Source organism: Danio rerio, chromosome 7 (genome assembly GCF_049306965.1).
Source record: "Danio rerio strain Tuebingen ecotype United States chromosome 7, GRCz12tu, whole genome shotgun sequence".
Taxonomy (NCBI): Eukaryota; Metazoa; Chordata; class Actinopteri; order Cypriniformes; family Danionidae; genus Danio; species Danio rerio.
In genome coordinates, this window is record NC_133182.1 from 26672649 (window position 1) to 26698117 (window position 25469).

At 35.0% G+C, this 25469-nt stretch overlaps 1 protein-coding gene across 1 annotated transcript in view; it reads left to right on the forward strand.

Moving 5' to 3' along the window:
• tp53i11a (tumor protein p53 inducible protein 11a) overlaps positions 1 to 25469 on the forward strand; it is a 51594-nt gene continuing 26125 nt past the window's right edge. The window contains 2 exon segments of the mRNA NM_001013352.2: positions 1 to 70; positions 4342 to 4449. The gene's annotated coding sequence lies outside the window, so the exon portion shown is untranslated.

The following is a 25469-nucleotide window of genomic DNA, read 5'->3' on the forward strand; positions in this document are numbered from 1 at the left end:
ATAGTCACAACTGTAGCCCACGAGCGCGCTACATCCAGGCAGCAAACAACAGATTGTCTGCGAGAACAAGGTACAATCTCTCATTATTTCACTGTCTGTTGAAATGTTACAATGCAGGTTTTATCGCTGTGTGTTAAAAGTTAAGCGTTAGTAGCCTATATGTCGCTGTTGGTTTTATTCAAAGGGAACAAAAGTATCATGAGGACAGTTTTCCGTTTGAAGGGAGGGAGTGTATACATTGTCAATAACTGATCTCTTTCTGGTTGAAACAGTGAAAATAAGTCACAAGGTGATTAAATAGTAGGATACCAAAGGCTTTAACTCTAACGTTAAACCAAAAACAACTGATTTGTTGGTATTAAAAAGTTAATAAATTAGCAAATTTGTCATAATACATGTACATTTGTAACAAACAGAAAATATGTGAGTGAAGGGGATAGGGATATAGTATACATAATACCAAAACATCGTGGGGACATTAATTTCCTGTTTTCTTCGAGAGATGTCAGTTATTTAATAAAACCTCTGCTTTTTGCGTCATCTGATGTATTGCCTGTAGGCAACATATCTCAAGTGCCTTTAAAATCAACTAATTACCATAGCGTGTATCTATGCAAGTAGTTTTACACGTTAATTGCAATATGCAAACATGCAATTCCCATCTGTTTTTTTTTTGCTATGGTCTTCTGCATTGTGTTTGTTTTTGAGCGTTTTTTCTATATTGGTTATGGAGGAATTTGAAGTAAATTACAAACGCTTAAGCTGTCAAATTCTCATTTTATTTCATTCAATAATGGACAATTATGTTGAATAACAAAAAAATAATGGTGGCAATCATTTTGAAACCCTTTTAATACATATTTTTGCTTTTTTTTTATAATCGACTGTTGAAGAAGTTATTATTTAGGTGCCCATAAGTGAAGTCATAATTCAAATTTACAGTTACGCTTTTTGTTGGACAGCATTGAAAACTAGTGTTAACAATCTTATCTATTTTTCACAAACACAAAATCCTGTCTGAAGCTCTTACTGCGTCAGTGGTTAGAGAGATTGTTTTGGAGACTAGTGCAATAATGGCACCCAAGGTCTCATTTGCAGTGTCTTAAAAGGGTTTAAAATTACTTGTATGTACTTTATTTGATCCAAATAGATGCAACAGGGGCTATTTGACTGAATGACATTTTCATCTAGACAAAAAATTGTTGTCACTTAATGTCATTGCCCTTTTTCCCGTAAGGAATGGTGATTGGTCTACTGTTTCAAGTGTTCCTGGATAGGGCTACAGAGTATATCGTTTCAGCATCTGTATCACAATGTGTGCATGCGCAATAGTCACGTTTCAGGATATGCAGTGTTGATTTGGGATTATAGTTGATCAGCACAACAGTTGAGAATACATTTGTGTATACACTTATATGTGTTTTAAAGTAATTTCAAGAGAGATTAAAATGTTGGGGCACAAAAAATGTGTATTTGTAGCTTTAATGATGAGTAATTGTACTTAGTTATAATTACAATGAAGACTTTAAAGTGTTCTTTTACATTTCATTATTTATTTTATGTAACTGAAAACAGTTTGACTCTCCAGAAAACCATAAAACACTGTTTATTTGACTTTTTCTTTGCTCAGTTGTATTTGTTTTGCTTGCAGTTTGTTTATTTGTTATTTTTTTTAACATGATTTTAATCAGCAGACTTATAAAATCCCCCTCGATTAATCTAAATGAAAGGATTTCTTTTTAAATAGAGCTATTTAAACTATCTGGTGAAATTTTATTCATAACGCAATATACACTCACCAGTGACTTTATTAGACCTCTCCAACTGCTCGTTAACATGAATTTCTAATCAGCCAATCACTTGAAAGCAACTCAATGCATTTAGGCATGTAGACATGGGCTGTTTCTCAATTCCAAGAACGCAGAGAATGGACTTGCGTTCTTGTGGAGACCGGTCTTGCCAGGTGTCCTCGGAAGAACGAACTAAGGAGACCGCGAGGGCAGAGAACGCGTCCTTTGAGAAATGAGATGCTGCGTTCTTCCTGATGGTCACATGACCTTCATGCGTTTTAAATGGTAAATTATTTAAACATTACAGCACTCGTACAACGATTTATTGTTTTTCCCCTTTTCAAAATATATACTTTGCATAAAAACATTAAAAATATATGTTGCACAATATAAATAAAACTGATTTTAATACGAATTTCAGTAAACAAACACCCCTTAATGTGTTTATTCCTTTATTAAGATATTCATGTTGATGTTTACTTTTACCGTTTCATTTAGGGAAACTCCTGAGGTAAATAAGTGATATTTCTGAACTTTAATAATGAATCTAAATAAAATGCTGCGCTTCCCACCTCCAGTCGCTATGACTTCTGGGACTTCCAGAGCGAGTTTGGTGCTCAAGTCTGCATCAGTGCGTCCTCGATATCAAGATCACATCCGGGAAGTTTCACGCGTCCTCCGTACTTGCGGTCTTGAGTATTGGAACTGAACTTAGGCAGCTGATGATGACGTTGCACGAGAACACGAGGACACAAGACCGCTGAAGAACGCATATTGAGAAACAGCCTTTGTCAAGGCGATCTGCTGCAGTTCAAACTGAGAATCAGAATGGGGAAGAAAGGTGATTTAAGTGACTGAACATGGCATGGTTGTTTGTGCCAGACGGGCTGGTGAGTATTTTAGAAACTGCTGATCTACTGGGAGAAGAGCATCTCTAAATGCACAACACATCAAACCTTGAGGCAGATGAGCTACAGCAACAGAAGACCACACCAGGTGCCACTCAGCTAAGAACAGACTACTGAGGCTACAATTCATACAGGCTCACTAAAATTGGACAATAGAAGATTGGAAAAATGTTGCCTGGTATGATGAGTCTCGATTTCTGCTGCGACATTCGGATGGTAGGGTCAGAGTCTGCTATCAACAACATGAAAGCATGGATCTATCCTACCTTGTATCAATGGTTCAGGCTGGTGGTGTAAAGGTGTTGTGTAAACGTGATGCTAACATGTCAATATGGACCAAAATCTCTGAGGAATTTTTCTAGCAGCTATGCCATAAAGGATAAAGGCAGTTCTAAAGGTAAAAGGAGGTCCAACCCAGTACTAGTAAGGTGTACTTAATAATGTGGCCGGTGAGTGTATAATCGCAGAAAAACAAAATATTGTAATGTCAGATTTTCGACATTGTGCAGCTCTATTCCTGGGTCTGCAATCCATTTAAAGAGTGACTTGTTGAAATGACTATTGAGTCGGCTTTTACTATTTGAGGGTCAATAACTTTATACATGGTTCATTGAAATACCAGCTGGATGTTTTTTCATTTAGGGCTGTGTTACAATGCATAAAAGCCATTTAAAAAAAAATCCGTAAAAGGGGCACTACAGTTTCTTAACTTTTTTTTTTTTTTTTTCCTTAAAAAGAATTGCGAAACCGCATCATCTGAACACGAAAAGAATCATCTACTGTGTATTAGAAAACCTTATTTATAACATAAGGCTGCACGGTATTGAAATTATCAATAACTTGGGCTGCACAATATATTAAAAAAATACACATTGCGAATTAAAAAAAAAAAAAATTATTCTGCGACATACTATTTCACCAGATGAGTTGAATAAATGTTTGCAAAGAATCAATAAATTTAGGTTGATTGGGAAGATTCTGTAGGGGAGTGCATTACATAATAAACTATATACAAGCATAGATAAATTCAATGAAGAAAAGTATGATAATTAAATAAACATCATTGTTTTCCGAAGAGTCGAAATGTATACAGTAATTAAATAATCAAATGTTAAATAATACTGCCAGTCCTCTATTTATAGACAATTCTGTAAAATGAATTGTTATTATTTTGTCAAAAAATAATTGGTTACTAATGGTACAATTTCTTATGCATAAGTGCTTTTAACTCCCTCAGAAAGTCACAGGCCTCAAAAACACTTGAGAAATGATCATTTATTATTCAAACTCAACATTGAAAATACTCGCAATGTGACTATTGCGAATGATCAAATGAGCTTTATTTGATGACTCAAAATGTATCTTAATACCAGGTACGGCTGTACAGAGGGTCATAGTAATAAAACAGAAAAGATTTCAAAATGCTGAAAATCTACTGTGTTGCAGTCAAGACTTCTAAATGGATAAACTAGAAACGGTTCATTTGATTTCACATAACAGTTTTACAGGAGTTTAACTTTGAAATGAAATAAGCACATAATGTGTATCACAGTAAATGCTGTTAATTGGGTCAGTCCCCTGAGCTCTGTCTGACTCTTTTAACCTGCTTCAAATTAATTAATCGTATATTCTCTGTTCCTCAGACCTCAGTACATGGTGGAATGCGTATCTGAGAATTTACAGGAACGCACTGGACCATATGTTCAGAAAGTGGGATTTTTGAGTTCTGCGTCCATCTCGCTTCAGTAGAAGTAAGTTGTTTACATGTGTGTTTGTTTATATCCTGTTTTGATGTAAGAAATGTTATATAGTATTTGAGAATTAGCAACATGCTTGTAGTGTGTGGAATGAATTCATTATTTTCCAAAAGGACCAAAAATAAGTTATCCCTTTCTAAATTCAAGCTTGAATTTCTTTAATGGAAAAGCTCTTTCATTGAATGTGTGTGGTTGTCAGGGGCTTAGTGGTCTGATTAATTGGGGTAATTGTTTTATTGCATTATTTTCATCAATTGCTTTAACTGCCCAGTATTAATTTGCCATGGTCTCAAGAGTCAATACAATCAGGACACTTAAGATCGTATTTAACGAGACATTGTCTCTTTAGACATTGTGACCGTTTGGTCTGTAGACGAAGCATTTATGTGAGTCACTGTGGAAGATGCATGCTGTGCTTCATGAAGTGAAACATTAACAGCTCTGATTGAGGTAATGGCTCTGTGCTTAGTCAAATGCCCGAATCATCAGTAACCCAAGGGTAGAAAAGGACCAGAATGAAACTTTTGTTCCCATGACTGGAGTTCAATGGTAAGTTTGTAGGTATAAGGTTTAAAATTGTTTGGACCATTACAGTAGAGCTGGCCAACACATCTTGAGATTTCAATCCATGTGATAAGGGAAATGTCCTGCAAGTATTGAGGGCTTATAAACTATATGCATACTGATTATAAAACACATCAGTTTTAGGTTTAAATTGCTGCCTGGATTAAAGTTTGAAGTCAGTGATTTAGGCTTATCTTTAACACCGCACACACTCCAGGCATTTCATTCAGATGCATCTGGCTCACTACCACTGCACATTTAAGCCCTCGTCTGTTTTCATCTATACATTCCTTTTGCAGTTTTTGCACTTGAAGCGGTCGTGATCATCATGTGATCTTGCTTATAAGACTATTTGTCAAGAAAACAGCATATGAGTTGGGCTCGATTGAATCAGAATACAGATTATGGTGCTTCATTGACTTAAAATGCCTGAGGGGTCAATTAAAAAAGCAAGAGTATTAGAAAAATGCTGCTTTACATGAAGAGGTGAATAGGATACTTTTAAAATAAAAATATATGAAGTCTAATTAGGGCTTTATGTACATGCAACATAAAATTTAAAGTTTTGAAAAAGTATTGAGCAAAAAAAAATAATAAAAAAAAACTGTAAAATGAAGTTTTGAGAAAAAAAAGATTTTTGTAAATAAAAATAAAGAACATTATTCTTTATACAAGTGACATCATCAGCTGGAAACATGACATCACAGAGGATTTGCATTTGTTTATTTTTTTTTTGTTCAAAACTTTTTTATGCTGCAAGTTTACAAGGCCCTCATTTTACTCCATACGATAACCTGTCGGTAATATAACTGTAATTTGTAATAATTTTTAAATCTGGTTACTGTACACTTGCAGACCCATGTTTCTAACCATATATATGATGAATGAGCAGCTCACAACTGTGCTCTGAATCATTGTTGCACTATTTAGCTTGTCCACAAGAAATCAGTGCTGAATCAGACTTTGGTTTGTTGTACAGAAGTAAAAGAAATTGAGAAATGGAACAGCTAGGCTGCGTCTAAAATTGCCTACTGCTCAGTAGGTACTGCGTTAGAATTTGAATTTACCACTTGACAATTAAAAAAAGTATGTTCTACGGTATGAATGTGAGTAGTTTGAATGGAAATCGGATGTACTAAATCTGACATTTTGTCTTGATCACCTGACCTACCTGCATCAGTTGTGTTGCTTTATTCCCACACACTAATTATCTTGTGGTGCAATAACGGCTATTATTATATTAGTGATTAGTATTGTAATTATTAAATAAATGTAGTTGGTTTTATGTGTCTAATTCATGTACATATTCACTTCAATTGTAATATTTAGACATGCACTGAAAAAAATTATTAACTACATTTACAAATTGTTAGTAAAGTGGTTAAACTGGTTGCAAACAATTTATATGGGCTGAATTTAAACAAATCAAATTGCACATTACTAAATTCAATTTGTTTGTTTAAATTCAGAGGTGTCACGGTGCGGGCAGTGGGAAGCACGACCACCTCACAGCAAAGAGGTTGTAAATTTGAGCTCTGGCTGGGTCAGTTGGCATTTCTGTGTGTAGTATGTATGATTGCCCCGTGTTAATGTGTTTTTTTCTCCGGGTGCTCCGGTTTCCTCCTTAGTCTAAAGACATGCGCTATAGGAAAACTAAATTAAGAACTGACCCCTGATTAATAAAGGGACTATGCCAAACAGAAAGTGAATGAATGAATGTTTAAATTCAGCCCATATAAATAGTTTGCAACCACTTACCTTAAAAAATGTTGTAAATTCTTTACATTTATTAAAAATTTTTAACATAACCAAAAATCATTTTTGGCTCTTTTTTTTTTTTTTTTTAAAGGATTGGTTCGGGTTGTTTCCTAAGAATTTTTCACATATATTGCACAAAAATCATTAAAAGGTATTTATTAAACAAGCTTTTAAAAATGTGTATTACTTCCTTTTGTTTAAATTAGGTGTGTTATGTGCAGTATTGTAAAGTAATAGAGGCACAGATGGTGGGTCGATTAAGGTTAATGATACATTGTTATAATGTGATGCTTAGCTTCTGTATGTTTATCCAGGGTTTATTTGAGGTTAGAGCAGATTTCACATAAGTCATGAACATCCAGATAACATGATGTTTTGCAAATAATTGTGATTTTAATATGTCAGATTTGACTTCGTAACGTGTTGTAATTTAAAGGAACACAGTGACGTTTCTCACTATACGGGCTGATTGCCTCTCATGTATTAGGAAGGGCAACTATTTAACTTACTGAGTTGCTCATCAGATCAATAAAGCATTTATCTTTCTACAAATAGCCAGTTGACCCTCTACTTCTATTCTCCACTGTATAAGATATGAGGGTTCCATGCCACTTAACTATGTGAAATGAGATGCAAACGAGCCCATTGTGAAAGAAAGTGCTGAATGGCTGAAGCCTTTAAATATCAACCAAATTGATTTTTTTCTTACAAATGGCCATGGAAAGAACATCCTCCACCCTTTCACTGTCCGGCACAGATGACTGCACACCGGCAGAGGGATTTTTTTTCATCCTCCAGTTTAATTAGCTTTGTGGGGTTTTGTCAGGAATCTCTTTGGCTAGAGCATTTTAAATATTTATCTGTACTTATTATTTTTGTTTTATATATGTATACAGTATAACTGGCTAAATATAATAATAATATATAGTATACAGTAATATACTATACTATGTATAATATAATATACAGTATAACTGGCTAAATTTGGCTAAATGCTGAAGATTCTTCCACAGAGTCAAGTGTATTTCAAATGCGTTATATCCTTTCCCACAAGGGCTTCGGTTAATTAGAAAAGACTTCAGATGTTATTCTGTAAATTACTGAACTTTATAACAATAAACACACTTGTTGATAGAAGAGTAAATCTGGCTAAACTGTTCACACAGAATTAGATTGATGTTTAGAAGCTTTGCATAGAAATGAGAGCGTTTTATCTAGTTTTGGCCTGTGTTTAAAGTCACCACGGAATAATTGTTAAAGAGACTATGATTTGAGGCTGTCAAACGTTTGATTGAGAAGCAGGCTTGTAATTTAACACTCAAACAGTTTCTTTTGTTAACTTGATGTTCGTGTTCAGAGATGGCTTATAACAAGTAACCTCATCCAGCTAGTGTAAGCAAACGGCTTGGTTTATTATTGCTTTGAGCCATCAGGGAGGAAGACTGTGGGAGACAGATTTACTGTGGGTGAATTCAATTATTGCTGTGGTAACTTAAAATTCTTGTTTGGTCAGTTCAGCATTATAAGCCATTAATCCCTGTTCTTAGATTTTTTGGCATGCGCCATTAACCTTATATCGCAGCTACTGTAATTTTTATTTTGCTATAATATTTTCATTTTGTACACATTGAAATACAATACATTTTACATACGTTTTTGTTTTTACAGCAATTACCTTGTTGCATTTACAAAATATACAAAATAAAAGTTTATATATATATATATATATATATATATATATATATATATATATATATATATATATATATATATATATATATAAAAATTTAATTCTTATAAAATAATTCTTAAAATATTCTGCCACAATCTATACTCATCCACATATTGGTTTAGACCTATATATATATATATATATATATATATATATATATATATATATATATATATATATATATATATATATATATATATATATATATATATATATAATAAAAATAAATATAAATAAATAAATAAAAATATAATATCTTTAAAATGAAAACAAACAACCAAACAAAAACTAAAAATGCTCCTTTTTTGTTAATCGTAATCTATTCAAAAGTGATCATTATATGTAAATTATATAGTTTATCAGTACAGAACTGTAAGACTGGAACTGCATTGTCCACACAAAAATTATTCATCAACTTCTTCCTCTGTTAATTTCACATCTTTGATATAACTTACGAAATGAATCCATATGTTTTTAAATGCATGTTGTTTAGCCTTTAGTATGCAAGTTATTTTTTTCTAATGGCAGGCTTGACAACATTTTGTCTTATTCATTGAGTAGTGTTTGGCATTTGTCTTCACATAAGTCAATAGGTCGGTGACGTTTTAAACTTAGGTTGATGACACATTTCCATTTAAACGAGCGCATTGACATATTTCTCAACATACTGGCTGATTGTCTCTTATTTATTAGGAGGAGTAATTATTGAACTTACTGAGTTTCTCACCAGATCAATAAACCTTTTATCTTCATACAAATAGCCAGTTCACCCTCTTATTCTATTCTCCACTGTATAAGTTTTAAAGGTTCCATGCCACTTAACTATGTGAAATGAGATGCAAATGAACCCATTGTGAAAGAAAGTCCAGAATGGACTGGAACTGCATTGTCACCACAAAAATTATTCAGCTACTTCTTACTCTTTTAATTCCACATCTTTCATATAACTTATGAAAGGACTCTGTTTATCAAATACATGCAGTTTAGCTTTTAGTATGCAAGTTATTTTTTTTCCAATGGCAGGCTTGACAACCTCTGTCTTATCCATTGAGTAGTGTTTAGTCTTTGCATCTTTGTCCATAGCAAAGCTACATATCTTTTTTCATAAAGCTAGCTGAGGTCTATAAATACTTGTTCGCTTTTACTATAATTTCAGTTTCTTGGGTGCTACTGTAATTTTAATTTAATTTATGTTGTTTTATTTAATTTGGTTTATATGTTGTACTACTCATTTATGACATAGATATATAACTTTGGTCAGACAGTGCATCTTCATATTTCTTTGTAAAGTCATTTTTTTTTCTTGCAACATAATAATATTCTGCAACTTCAGGATTAATTTATTTACTTCAGGATTAATGTATGTCTTGGATAAATGCATCTTTGAGTAATGTTATTGTGACTGTTTTTATGAAAATTCTGTCATCGTTTACTGTGTTTATATATAAACCAATATGTGGATGAGTATAGATTGTGGCAGAATATTTTAAGAATTCATTTATAAGTATTACATTTTAGGGGTTAGGTAAAATAAACTAAATATTTAAAACTAAATTAAACAGAAATAAGAAATGTTGCTTTTTCCAGAAATATTTTTTAAATATATTTTCATTCATTTGAATTAGTAAGTGTTTATTGAATGGCTTCAACACTAGCAAAACTGTTATGGTATAAGTAACGTATTATCTGTTTTGGATGACTCTGTGGCTCAGTGGTTAGCACTGTTGCTTCACAGCAAGAAGGTCGCTGGTTCGAGTCCCGGCTGAGTCACTTGGCATTTCTGTGTGGAGTTTGCACGTTCTCCCCATGTTTGCGTGGGTTTCCTCCAGGTGCTCCGGTTTCCTCCACAGTCCAAAGACTTGCGCTATAGGTGAATTGAATAAGCTAAATTGGCCATATTTTATGTGTGTGTATGGGTGTTTCCGAGTACTGGGTTGCAGCTGGAAGGGCATCCGCTGTGTAAAACATATCTTGTATAAGTTAGCGGTTCATTCTGCTGTGGTGACCCCTGGTGAATAAAGATACTAAGTCAAAGGAAAATGAATGAATGAATTCTCTTTTTATGTGCAAACTTGCACTAAATTATTGTTTGCTGTTCGTTCAAACTATTATTTTTTTTAAATGAGCTGAAATGACACAATTCCTGAGATTTTTAAATGTTCAATTTATTTACATTTGTAAAAACTAATAAGCTGACTTAATTCCTTTTATGTTGCTCCAACACAAATCAATTGTGTGGATCTTAGAGTACAATTTTTTATAATACATTGTGTGTATTGAACAATAGTGTGAAATGTAACCTTATGAGAATGGACTGATTTTTGTTCAGCTTTGTAAAGTTGTGTTGCTATCGCCTTTTGTTTCGATCTTCTGGTGGAAAAAGTGCTCATTGTTTAGCAGCCGTCTGTTCCTGCTGATGAATCACCTCATAGGTTGGAATATGAGCATTATGTCAGCTCTGCTTTACTTCAGCAGGTCTGTACTGCTTGTTCCCATTATTTCCACCGAGGTGACTCAGAGCAGATCTTGGACTTCCACACAGCAGGCAGAGCGTTCCTTCTGCCAGGAGGCACAATTCACACAAATTGCCATGTGACATTTTTGTATCTGAAATGAGAGAAAAGGTATCACTGGGTGTTTGAATGGACATTTGGAGATCAATAAATAGCCGGTACTTCAAGTCTATTTCTGAGCAACATTTGTGCTTTGCTACTACAAAAATTGAAGACTCAATAATTCATTATGTCATGATAATAAACATGCACAATATTGAAATTGCACATATTTCAAAATACAGTAAATAATGATTTGTGTTTAAAAAAAAAATGTGTTTAGAGCTATCCATTTGTTAAAATGAAAACTAAAAAAGCTTTTATTAATTAGGTAAAATCACTTAATAAGTGTGTTAATAAGGCATGGGACGATAATGTTTTGGTAATGTTTGAAAAAATGTACTGTGTTCCTACGGTATATGTATGATTTTTATTTATTTATTTTTAGTTTTTTTAGAACAACAGTGTCTCCAGCAGTAAATATGTCCAAAGATGGTGTTTTAAATGGTTAGGAAATCTGTGGTTTTTTTTAAACTAATGAAGACAGCAGAAGTCAATGATTCATTTAAATGATTTAGCCTGACATGTTTACTGCTCCAAAATAATATTATAAATGTTTCTCAAAATAAATTATATCGTGTTCAAAGGAAAAAGTTTTAGGTTTTTACCCAGACATTTTAAAAAGAACTTATTTTAGAGCAGTAACCACAATACCGTCAAAACGTGGTATTTTTATCCAAAGTTATCATACAGTCAGAATCATATACCGGCCATACCTAGTTAAAATCGTATTTGTAATCTGATTAAAAATCATAATGGTTTTATTAAGTGTTTGTTAAAGAGTTGATAACTAATAAAATTCATTCTTTATTGTAACCTATAAATCTGCATTTTTTTTTCACTTTTGATTTTAACCCATTAAAGCATTTACTAATGAGACTTAATTGTACACTTCCAGAAATAAAGGTACAAAATCTGTCACTGGGGCGGTATCTTTTTTTAAAATAAATTTTTGCTTCAAATTGACCCTTAAAGGTAAATATTAATCCCTAAAACTAGGGTTGAACGATATTGGAAAAATCTGACATTCCAATATTTTGTTTTGCTGCAATATTTATTGTGATATGAATATAATTTCACCAGATGACTTAAATAGCTCTATATAGAAAGATTTTGTTAATTTAGATCCCCTGGGAAGATCAAGTCTTTTTCTATACAGCGCATCTGCATAAATTATAATATATTACAAGCTAAATTAACAATTAAACAGTGCTTTTCATGATTTCCTAAAAGGTCTAACAGTATGCATGTATAGAAATGTAACAATAAAATGTAAAATAACATGGTCATTACATAAGAAATAAGGAAAAAGAAATTATTCAAATTATTCAATTATTCAATTTATTTTTAATAAATAATCTAATCCTCCGATGTGACTATTGCAGTCAAACACATTGTGATATATATGCTCAAATGATATATTGTTTAGCACTACCTAAAACATACAAACATGCTCCTCATAGAACAATACAAGTACAAAAAGGTACCCTAAAGGTATGGTACAAATGGTACCGTCCTTTTGAAAAAGTACCACCGTAGTGTCCGATTTTTGTACTAATATTTCTGAGTGTGTAAAGTTTTACCTATTGTACTTTATCATCCTTTTGCAATTTAATTAGTTTGAAGCATTTATTTACTTTGAACTAGACATCATAAGAATATAAGATTCTAATGATATCTTTGGATAAAAATATTACAGATTCACGATATCACGGTTTTGTAATTACTGCTCTAAAATATCTATTTAATGTCTATTTAAATGTCTAGGTAAAAAACAAAAACTTTCCCCCCATTAAACACAGCATATTTTATTTTAATAAATATTTTGGAGCAGTAAACATGTCAGGCTAAATAATTTGAATAAGTCATTGACTTCTGCTGTCTTCACACAGATTTCTTTACAACTTCAAAAGGCGTCTTTGGATATCTTTTTTTTTTTCTGTGGATATAGTCATTGCACTCTTCAGGTCTACAGCATGCTGGATGTTGGTTTAAGCGATTTTTTTTGTTTTTCAAATGTTTCCTGAATCATGGACTGATCGCTAGCTTTTGATGTGGAGGGTCCTATTCTGCTAGAGATGTTGAAGAGAGAAAAAAATCCTTACAAATACCGTAGGAACAGTATAGCAGAAAATTTTAAAGGTTTTAAAACCTTGACCTTTCAAAACCACAGTAAACCTTAAACCGGTTATCGTCCCATGCCTACTCTGAACATGAATATATAATAAAGCCTTACTCTACATTTTGTTTTGCTTATACCTGTTAAAGTAATCAATATCGTGGTATTACCCTATACCATAATAAAAGCTTCAGCAATAAGCCTGTTTCTCTTGACACTAGGTGTTTCTTGTAGACATGCTTTTAGAGCAGCGGATCCAGCAGAACACGTCATGTAGACCTCTTCAAATCAATATGACAGGCTTGACAGCTTAAGCATCACACTTGCGGAGACTCAGATTCTCTCAAACGTGTTGGTTCTGCTTGCAACTAATGACTCTGAACCTGAAGGCATTGCATCATAATAGCTTTCCGTGACTATTGAAATGGAAACTACATAACACTGCACTGATGCATTGACTGAAACATAGATCACATATTTGACACATATTTAACTGCTCCATCTCATCGATTTCAGCGAGCTCAGTATCCACTTGTCCTGTATTAAGAACCTTTGCAGAATTTGTGCTTGCATTTGAAATATTTAATCTTTCAGATCCCAATTCATGTATTATGCATGACTGTAAATCCCACCTAGATCTGCACTGACCTTTCTTATCTGCTGAGTGTATGAGAGTGTTGTCATGGTAAAAGCTGGACTGATGTGTAGACATGAGATCGCGATGTTCATCTCTGCCGCTGAAGCTCTGAGATGTCTGGGTTGTGAAGGGTTCTTCACATTCAAAAAGCTGCTATTTTAGTAAAACCTCTTCCACCTCGCATGGATGCAATGTTTACTTAAGCAGGAGGAAGCAGTTAATGACTAGATTACTGCCAAAACTGTTTGTTTAGGGTCAAAAGGACTCTTTCATAAGAAGGTTACTGAGCAACAGGCCGAAAATTGACAAGTGCTGGGGAGCATGTACATGTTAAATCCATTTCGATTTATTGAATTATTGAAAAATTACATTGTCAACTAGTTCAGGATAAATAGAGGCATATACAGTTGAAGTCAGAATTATTAGCCCCCCCTTGAATTTATTTTTCTTTTTTAAATATTTCTCAAATTATGTTAAATAGCAAGGAAATTTTCACAGTATATCTGACAATATTTTTTTCCTGGAGAAAGTCTTATTTTCTTTATTATTATTATTTTTAGCTAGAATAAAAACTGTTTTTATTTTTTTTAAACCATTTCAGGGTCAAAATTATTAGCCCCTTTAAGCTACATTTTTTAGATAGTCAACAGAACAAACCACTGTTATACAATAACTTGCCTAATTACCCTAACCTGCCTAGTTAAGCCTTTAAATGTCACTTTAAGCTTAATACTAGTGCCTTGAAAAATATCTAGTGAAATATAATTTAATGTCATCAAAGACAAAATAAATCCGTTATTATTATTATTAGAAAAATAGGTCTAACCAATCAAGTCTGGCACAATCCAAATCAAATGCAAGTCTGTGGTTAAAAAAGGTGGAGGCTATGTCCAACTAAATGCTACTTTAAAGGGCACATCTAGTGACATTTGAAGATGGTTTTACCTGTTTTTTTTTTTTTGCATTTAGTTAGGTTTCTGACTTTTCTATAGCTTAGAAAAGAACCTGAAACTGTCATCCATTGATAGCTAGCAAGTTCACCTTGGGGAAAGCGTTCCTGGCATGCAACCTGCTCAGTGGTCGGCTGTAGAGGCTCACAGGCATCCTTACACCAAATCCCAGCCTCAGAGACAAGATAGGTAGCATGAAAAGCCCATGTCAAATGTCCTCTGTAATTTGGCATTTGCAGTGTGTCTGTTTCAGAATTTGCATTAACTAAAGATTCCATTAGTGGCTTTTTTTCTTGGAATATCAGGAAAATGAAATTACCCAGAGGATCGGGGAGCATTACCCAAATTATTAGTATTTTTATTAGTAATGTGCTTATGGTAATAAGTTAACATTTAGTTGCACAGTATAATTCTAAATTGAAAGAATTTGCATGCTGATGAATTACAAGATGACTACAAGATGACAAGACATGCATTATTATATTATGTAATTGTCAATTTGATTGACTAATATTTCTATGAACACATTTCTGCATTTTTCATTTAAACCACTGTTGGAAATCTTGGGGCAAAAATGTCTCACAAATTAAATATAAGTTGATGGAAACGCCACTTTAAAATGAATATATTGCAGCTGTTTTAAAATGTATTTAAAATGTTACATTCGAGTATCAATTCATGGGATTGCATTTAGATCTGCATGCAGCATTACATTTTATTTGATGCAATAAACATTATTTTAGTAATGATATAGTTGCAAATGGTATGTAGTGGGCAATTTGAATTATGTAGTTGTGTACACAAATACAAATGTAAATACATGTATATGCACAAAGGGCACTGAAGAGCATTAAACAGTTTGCTGATTGCAGTTTATTCTGATTGAAGTAACTGGATAAATTTAATTGTTTGATATCAAAGACAACACATATTTACCAAGTAATTGGCTTTTTAAAGGTAAAACATTCAAAGTTAAGTTTTGAACCTGTTTCAAAGTCAAGTCTTTCATGCCTCCAAAGAAAATTAATCTTTTATGTTATACAGAAGGACATTTCTGAAAAACACTACAGGAATTTCTACAAGGCTTTTTCTCTAATTTGCATGCTAGAGGTGTCATTAATTGCTGAAAGTCAGAGATTAATTTTGGAGGGTTGAATTTGACAGATTTCAAAGAAATTGCATATGATTGGCACACACCCCTTCATTAACTTTAATAAATGTGTGATATTTTGAGTTCATTTTAGAATACTATTTTATTTGACACTGAATCTGAAAGTCTGGAAGTTTGGGATCGTCAGTGGTTTAGCTTTCCCTAATCAAATCAGCAAATATATTGTTGGTGATAATAATAAAAAAGTTTGGAATAGTAAATTTAAAAAGTCTGTTTTTATTATACAAAATCTTTATTTCGGGTGGTACGGTGAGAAGAAGGTCACTGGTTCGAGTACCGACTGGACCTGTTGGTGTTTCTGTGTGGAGTTTGCATGTTCTCCTCGTGTTGGCGTGTGTTTCCTCCAGAGTCCAAAGACATGCGCTATAGGTGAATTGGATGTACTAAATTGGCCGTACTGTTTGAGTGCGTGTGTGAATGAGAGAGTATAAGGGGCATTTCCAGTACTGGGTTGTGGCTGGAAAAGCATCCACTGCATAAAACATATGCTGGAATAGTTGGTGGTCCATTCCGCAGTGGTGACCCCTGATAAATAAGGCACTAAGCCGATAAAATAAATGAATGTTTATTGTGAACATAAACATTTGTGCATGCTTGGGTTTAAGGAATGTTTAGCCTTCATTGATGTGAGAAATATAGAGATTCTTATCAGTTCTGAGCAAACCGTTCCTTAAACTGTTTTTTAATGACAGGAATTTATTGTTAATTATTTATCCTTATAGAGTCGAAATAAGCTTTTACTAATACACTAATCATTAATGCTGAACAGTAGATTGTTGTGCAGGAGTGATATGTGTATGTGTGTGTAGGCAGGTTATATTGCAGACAGGATCTCGAGTATTCCAGAGAGGCTCGTATAATGGAAGCAGGAGAAGGCTTTTTGATGATGGTAGTAAGTTAAGAAGCCGCAGATTGTATTGGTCTTGGGGGGAAGTGGAGGATGAGTGCTGAGATTGATGAGATGGAGAGTTATTCAGTGATGTCCTGCAGGGTCTTGTCTGATAAAGTTCCTGCAGTGATTGCAAAGGCTATTCACACTGTTACAACAAACGCCTGCAAAACAATGCTTCCAGCAGGTTCTGTTGGATCAGTGCATTGATACGGGTTGCCGTTTGTTAGTGTTTTGCGCAAAATATTCATTCGCTGTTTTTCGGGTCATGGAGTGTTAGAGCAGTCTGGTGTGATTGTATATTTTTTTCTCATTCTCATCCAACCCCCACATAATCAGACTTGATCATGAACCAGCGCCATGATGATGAGCCAAACGCCTCTGCCAACTATAGAAATAAATGTGTGCGTGTGTGGATGCTACTGCAGTATAGTGGAAAAGCATTGAATGTAGTATGTGTAACTGAATTGATTGCATTTTTTTTTTTTTTTTTTTGCAACAACACCTACTTCCTCACAATAGGAGGAATGCAAATACTGAATACAGTACACATCTGCAGGAGTTCAATAGCTCTGGGATCTACTCATTTATCACTAAATTATGTTATTGGGCACACTGCAAAATACCTTTCTTACATAGAGTTTTTGTCCTGTTTTAGTTAAAATATTTAAAAATTCTTAAAATTAAAAAATGTTTTCTAGACGCATAAAAAAATATTGTTTTAATGTTATTAATAATGCTTATCACTTAATAAAGTTGGATTTTCCTTAAAACAAGAAAAACAATCTGACATTTGGGTAATTAATCTTGTTTTGGCTTGCATAACTGGCAGATTATTTAAATTATTTCTTGAAAAAGAAAACGCTTAATTTTAATAGATCATTTCTGAAAAAAATTTATTCGTTTAGAAAATGCTTCTTGATTTTTTTTATTTTTATACATTAAACATGAATATAGAAAACAATATAGAAACAAGATAAGTACTCCAAGTAGCAGAATATTTTTTAAATGCATTACTAGACAAAGCAAAAACTTCAGTTATGAGAAAACACATCGTAATCAAAACAGTGATTCTAATCGCCAAACAAGAAAGTCGAGGGGTAAAAAAAGGTTTCAGTGAGTTTAAAAAAAAGAAAAAAGAAAAAAAAGGAAAAGCTGTAACAAAAAGGTGGACCAGATGGAACCATCACGGTTAAAATAACAATAACATAAGTAATATAGAGTAGAGATGTTTTGAGAACACGTCTCTTATAACCATTTAGGCCCAATCCTAATTCTATTTTTGTACCTCTACCCCTTCCCCAAGAATTTGGACACCACTATAGCACCTGCACACGTCATCATATGTCATGTGGCAATAAGATCGTAACTATACTGTGCATTTACAGTGGCCTATTCATCTTTGTAAACGCACAAAAACAGCATTAACATTATAGATACTAAAAAGCTCTTTCCCAGGTACTCGACATTTCTGACAGGTCATCGAGTGTCATCGAGTGTCAATGTTGTGGCACTGCTATAATACAAGAGTTATTATTATGGATTATAGTTATCGAAATTTAGCTGTTTTTATTTGTGTTTTTTAAGCACAATGGTAAAACATGAATGCGGTTATGAATGTATATGTTTGTTTGTTGTACAAATTTGTAATAATGACAAAAATGCTAATTTGTGGATCTCCTTACTTCTGGGTGCAACTATGCTGCCGTTGTGGCTGGTGTATTCTGGCAAGTTTTCTTACCTCTTAGTTTCGAGTGTGGTCCTGAAGAATCTCCGTTCGAAGGGCTATTTAGTTCTTCCCCTTAGCCCTACTAAAAATTGGTAAGATAAAATACTGGCAAAAAAACAGAAATGTGCGAACATCTAGAAAATCTCGAAGGCAGGTGCTCGATCAAAAATAAACATGATTTGTTGCATAAGATCAAAAGAAAATTGGCACACTGCCGCTTTAGCTGTCAAAAGTCTTTAATATCACTCAGAAGTGATATTTGAGTGATATTAAAGACTTTTAAGAGCTATAGTAGTACTGTGCCGATTTTCTTTTGATCTTTTGCTAAGAAAAATACTAGCAATGCTATTTGGAAACGATGATAGAAGAAGACTTCAACCTCTCTCAATCAAGAAAAAGTTTGGAGCGCACATTGGATACATCAGAAGTAAAAAAAAAATAATTGCACACCTATAAATCAAACACTTCTTTACTTACTGTTTATAAACTGTTTATTGCAATATTTATATTACAAAAAGTTATATTTTTGAGTATTCAGGTTAAAATATATTTTTTATTTAATTTTATCTAATTTTTCCGGCCTGGATTTAGTGAACTTGCAATAATGTCAAAAACACAGAGCTTTCAGTTCTTATATGTAAAAAGGCCTAAATACATGCAAGGACATTCCAATATTTTGCTCATCTCCAACTATTGACGGCAGATTTGGAGAGGGGGATTTGTGCTCGAGATATCTTTACTGCTCTATTCGTTTAACCTAAGAAATGTAATGCTTAGAACATTACTATTCCTCCTGTGATCTGTACTCTTGCTCATTCACTCGTCACTATGATTTGTGAGGTATTTTATTTAATTTGTGGGCATTACAGAGCCGCTATGAAAATGCAGGAGACTCTCTGAGGTTCCAGTAGAGGTCATAGATTGGATAAGACACTAGATAGAGATGATTAGCCCACTTGTGTGAGTCGCGCTATTAGATTGTATAAACAGAGGTTGCACCGCATATGTACTGTATATATTTTAGCTGCACAAACTTACATGAGTGCAGTGAGCGCTGATGCCTCCATGCATCATTTACCTCCTTGCGTGTTGTAGCTGCTGTGTGTATAATTCAGATAGAAGTATAATTTGGGTGCGCAGGTGCGTCTTTCTCTGTTAGTAAACTCGTAAACAAACACTTGCGATTGGTTTATTAGCAAGATTGGCGAGTACCTACCTATCAAGTTATAAAATGTGATCCGCTGATACCGATCTTTTGCTGATGGATCGAAGCATCCCTAATATAAAGTAGACTGAAAGAAGGGTTGGGCCAAATGGGATGGTCAACAAAGTTTAACCGAGCTTTTATCACACAAACGCGCCGAACACGGTTTTTATCCACATTCCAACGAGCGACACCTGTTTACCAATCTTACTACCTCCAACCTGTAATTGTAACACAGACACTTACTGCCGATAGGCCAGGACACCATACACACACACTCACAGCCCATAGGCTGGGACGTCCAAACTGAAATCTACTTCTACATGTTTGTGCTTGCTGTAGTTTTGCAGAAGGATGTTTGGTCCTAATTAATATGAGAAATGTAAATATTCGTACTCTTATTTTAAGAGAGAGCTTGTTGATCCTGCACCATATTAGCAGGTCAACTAACTTCATTCAGCAGGCTGGTTCATTATTATTTTACTTATTCTGGTGCTGTCAGCAAAACCCATCAAGAAACCGTTTGCTGTGGGTTCATTTATTTATTCTGTTATGATCAAGTATACAAATCTAATCGCTTTCCAAAATTTTTTATAAAAAATAAATAAAGCTTAAGTCTAATTCATGTCAAATCATTGTATTTTTCAATCATGGCTGTTTAAATGCTTTTTGAAACACAGGTGTGATTAAGCAACACATTGCAAGCAGATGGTTATTGGAGAATGTAAATGTTTGGCCTCCGCGAGCTTCACAAAAACCTCTTTGAACGTAAAGACAATGAATGGGAGGAAATGAGATACTCAACATTTGAATACAGGGCTCATCATTAATAACAGCCGACCTCAAATAGCTGATTAATGATTAGAGAGGCGTGATCCCTGAATATGTTTACGATCATATGAAAGGCAGAAAGTTCATACCGTTTGTGTTTCTAGGCAACTGAAGCAACTTAATGTTTGCTGAGAAGATAATGATTTGAGATTGAAGAACAATTGGATGAGCTGTCATGGATGGCGGCGTGTGCATAAAAGAGATGGAGCAGACACTTTTATGTTTTGCATTTCTAATGGTGTTGTATTGTAGAGCCTGGAGGCTTTTTTTTTCCATGTTAAGGGTGTGCAGCCTGAAGAGTCCAAATGTCAGAATAGCAGCTGTTAAATGCGCAGGGGGTTGTTTCCGGTCTGCTGTACTAGTATGATTGATGTACATTGATTCAGTGTACCAGACCGATAGAAAAGATGAATTTGTCTATTGACTATTATTTGAACTTAATTGGCTGTAGTGTATGAGTGTGTGTGTGAATGAGTGTATGGGTGTTTCCCAGCACTGGGTTGTGACTGGAAGGGCATCTGCTGCGTAAAACATATGCTGGAATAGTTTGTGGTCCGCAACGACGCGTAGCTCAAGCTCTGTGATTGGTTGGCTTGGGTAGCTGTGACGAGTGGTGGCAGTGCTCAGAGCCACGAGCCCGATAGAGCGAGTGATTACAAGTGTGAAGTCCGGAAAAGAAGCTACAAATGCAGACACAAATGCTTTGTGTTTACCTTATGAATAAAGTTGTTGCATGTTCACCAGTTCCTGTTTCAGAATGAGCGAGTTTCAGCTACTTGGACGTTAAGGTAACTTTCAGAAAAAACAAAATACCTGTGAAAAAGCTCGAGATGGGATTTAACCCTACTGCCAGCTAGTGTTCCGGAAGTTTTATTGCAGAGCAACACAAACAGCACGCAGTAGTATTAATGCACCCCTAAGTGCAAGGCAGTCGCTGTGGATCACTCAAAGAAAAATAAATAAATGAATGAGCTAGTTTCTGTGCCTGACGATTAGGTTGTCGTAGTCCTAACCTTCGACCACCACCTGTTCCACAATGCACTGGCCCCTTATGGCTCCCTCCTCGGGTGGAGTGTCTGCAGGAGAATGGTCCCAAGTCGCTCCTTCGGACTGAGCCCGGCCGGGTTCCGTGGGAAACAACCGGACCATCAGGCACCCTCATACAAGCCCCAACCTCAGGCCTGGCTCCAGGGTGGGGTCCCGGCTGCACCATACTGGGCAGCGTCACAGAGTAAATGGAGAAGAGCTGCTGCTCCTCTACATCGAGAGAAGTCAGCAGAGGTGGCTCGGGCATCTGTTTCAGACATGCTGGAGGGACTATGTCTCTCGGCTGGCCTGGGAACGCTTCTGGATCCCCCTTGTAGGAGCTGGAGAAAGTGTCTGGGATTCTCTTCTAAGACTGCTGCCCCCTCGACCCGGTCCAGGAGAATTGGATGAAAATGAGATGAGATGAGATGAGATAAATGAATGAATAAATAAATATGGTTTATCACTCATTGTTTTAATAATAGGTATTATGACAGTTAGAGGAACAGATATTAATATGCATATCTCAGATCACAGTCTGTATCTAAGTTAATTTGTATAATTATTTTGGTAGGTTGATTGTATATTTAAAAATGAGAAAAATGGGTTATGTATTGTTGGGGTTGAGACAAGCTTATACCGACATACTCTTAATTACTCAATTTTGATGGAGGGAGCAAGCCGGCTTCATATGTTCACTCCAGCACCTTTATGTCCCGAATGAAATGCGATTGTGACGTCACAATAGTGTGGTTCCCAAGTGTTCAAGGGCTTTAGGTGAGGGGTGTAAACAAAAAGGGCCACTGTTTGATTCCAACCCTGCTTTAATACACTTGCCTGTTGGTTTCTAACAAGCCTGAATGACTCCATTAGTTTGATCAGGTGTGTACCTTTTAATTAGGGTTAAAAGCTAAACTGTGCATAGTTTGACACCAGTGGTTTAGAGTATTTCATTTAAACACATTTAGATGTAGCACCAGTGGACACTTGTATAACATAATCAATAATGTACAATCAAGTTAGAGAGTGAAAAAGCATAAAAAAATTGACTGGAATGCAGCCCTAGTAAGAGCTTGATCAGCTGGTTCAGGTATGTCTAACTGTGTTGTTACTAAACTCTGCAAGACACAGTGTTTCTGAACGCACACCAACAGTACACATTTTTGTCACATAATGACAGACGGAGGGTGTAATTCGTCTGAGTTCCATTCATGTTACTCACATTCATGCTATATAGAACATACTTTTTTAATGGCCGTGTAAAAATTCAAATTTAAATTAAGTATTAATACTGTGAAAACCTATCTGCTAAAAATACAAATTACAGGTGCTGAGCAAACAAATGACAATACCTAACTTGAATTGAGCTTTTTTTTATCATATTTTGTCTTATTTTAAGCAATTTAAGATGAAAATCATAATTTAAATCCACAGTCACTGGCCACTTTATTAGGTATACCGGGTTGGACCCCCTTTTGCCTTCTGAACTGCCTTAATCCTTTGTGGCATAGATTCAACAAGGTACTAAAAAATTTTCCTGAGAATTTAGTCCATATCGGCATGAAAGCATAATGCAGTTGCTGCAGGTTTGTCGGCTGCACATCCATACTGCGAATCTTCCGTTCCATAACATCCTAAAGGTGCTCTATTGGATTGAGAAATGGTGACTGTGGAGGCCATTTAAGTACAGTGAACTCATTGTCATGCTCAAGAAATCAGTCTGAGATGATTTGCACGTTGACATGGCACGTTATCCTGCTGGAAGTAGCCGTCAGAAGAAGGTACACTGTGGTCATAAAGGGAAGAACATGGTCAGCAACAATACTTAGGTAGGCTGTGGTGTTGACATGATGCTCAATTGGTACTAATGGGCCCAAAGTCTGCCAAGAAAATATGCCCCACACCATTACACCAACACCACCACCACCAGCATGAACTGACGACTAATTCTGACCCTACCATCCGAATGTTGCAGCAGAAATCGAGACTCATCAGACCAGGCAACATTTTTCCAATATTCTATTGTCCAATTTTAGTGGGCCTGTGCGAATGTTTGTTTTATTTTTTGGCTCAGTTTCTTTTTCTTAGTTGACAGGAGTAGCTCATCTGCCTCAAGGTTGGATGTGTTATACGCAGTGTTGTAAAGTAACAAATTACAAATGCTCAAGTTACTGTATGTAGTTTTTCTCAGAAATTGTAATTTACTAAGCAGTTTTATAATGTGTACTTTTACTTTCTCTTAAGTACATTTTTAGTGCAATATTGGTACTATTACTTCACTACTTTCCTTTAATCTGCACTTACTACTTTATTTTTTCTTGTCTATGGGGATTACAAAAATCAGTCTTGTGATTCCAGTAAATCGCATCATAATGAACTACCTCAAGACATGGGCGATTTATAATTGCAGAAAAGTTTGAAAGCATTAAAAGTGTCAAAGACGATGTGCAAAATCTTTACATGCATTGATCCAGAGACCGCTTAAACTGCATGTCACTGATGAGAAGATGACAGATGTTTTCTGTATGATGACAGAAATACCCTTAAACACTCAGCAGGCATCACATGACGTCAGATTGATGTTGTACCCCAATGTTGTGGGGACATTGCATTCTCATTGGAAATAAAAATTACGTTGACGTCAGAACCCAACGTCAGGCCTATGTCAATGTCCAACGTCAAACCTAAAATCAACCAAATATCAACGTCTAATGATATTACAGCTTGACATTGTGTGGATATTACCACTATGACATCTATCAGATGTTGGATTTTGATTGTCATACCTGCCTTATAAATGTCTTTATTTGACGTTAATATGACGTTGGTTTAAGATGTTGGCTTGAGGTTGATTTGGTCACTTGCTAACACTACCTAAAATAAACCAAAGATCTAACCTAATATTAACGTCTTATGACATTGTGTGCTGCTGAGCAATACCTAATTGTACTACAGAATGTTACGTTTACACACATCCACAAATGACATGTAAATGCATCAGCTTTTTACAGTGTAATACTCATTACTCACTATTGACTACTTTTAAAAGGGTTACTTTTTACTCGTACTTTGGTAATATTTACAACAGATACTTTTACTCTACTTACACTACATTTTTAGACAAGTGATGGTACTTTTACTTTTCCATCACTGGTTGTGCATTTTGAGATGCTCTTCTGCATACCTCGGTTGTATCAACTGGTGTTTTGAGTTACTGTTGCCTTTCTATCAGCTCAAACCAGTCTGGCCATTCTTCTCTCACCCACTGGCTTCAACAAGGCATTTGCACCCACAGAACTGCCGCTCACTGGATGTTTTCTCTTTTTCAGACCATTCTCTGTAAACCCTAGAGTTGGTTTGTGTGTGAAAGTCCCAGTAGATTAGCAGTTTCTGAAATACTCAGACCAACTCATCTCGCACCAACAACCATGCCACGTTTAAAGTAACTTAAATCACCTTTCTTCTCCATTCTGATGCTCGGTTTGAACTGCAGCGGATCGTCTTGACCATGTCTAAATGCATTGAGTTGCTGTCATGTGATTGACTGATTAGACATTTGTGTTAACTAGCAGTTAGACAGGTGTACCTAATAAAATGGCCGGTGAGTGTATATTGTAAAATGCTTTTATTATTGAGCCACATTCACATTCTACCCAGCCTGCACCGTGGCATGAATAATTAAAATGGTTGCATGATTTGATATTTCAGGGTTTATGAAGAATACCTGAAATTTTTTTCATCACTGTGTTCTGTGGTACAGTATATAGCATGCTGTTCTGAAACATTGCTTGG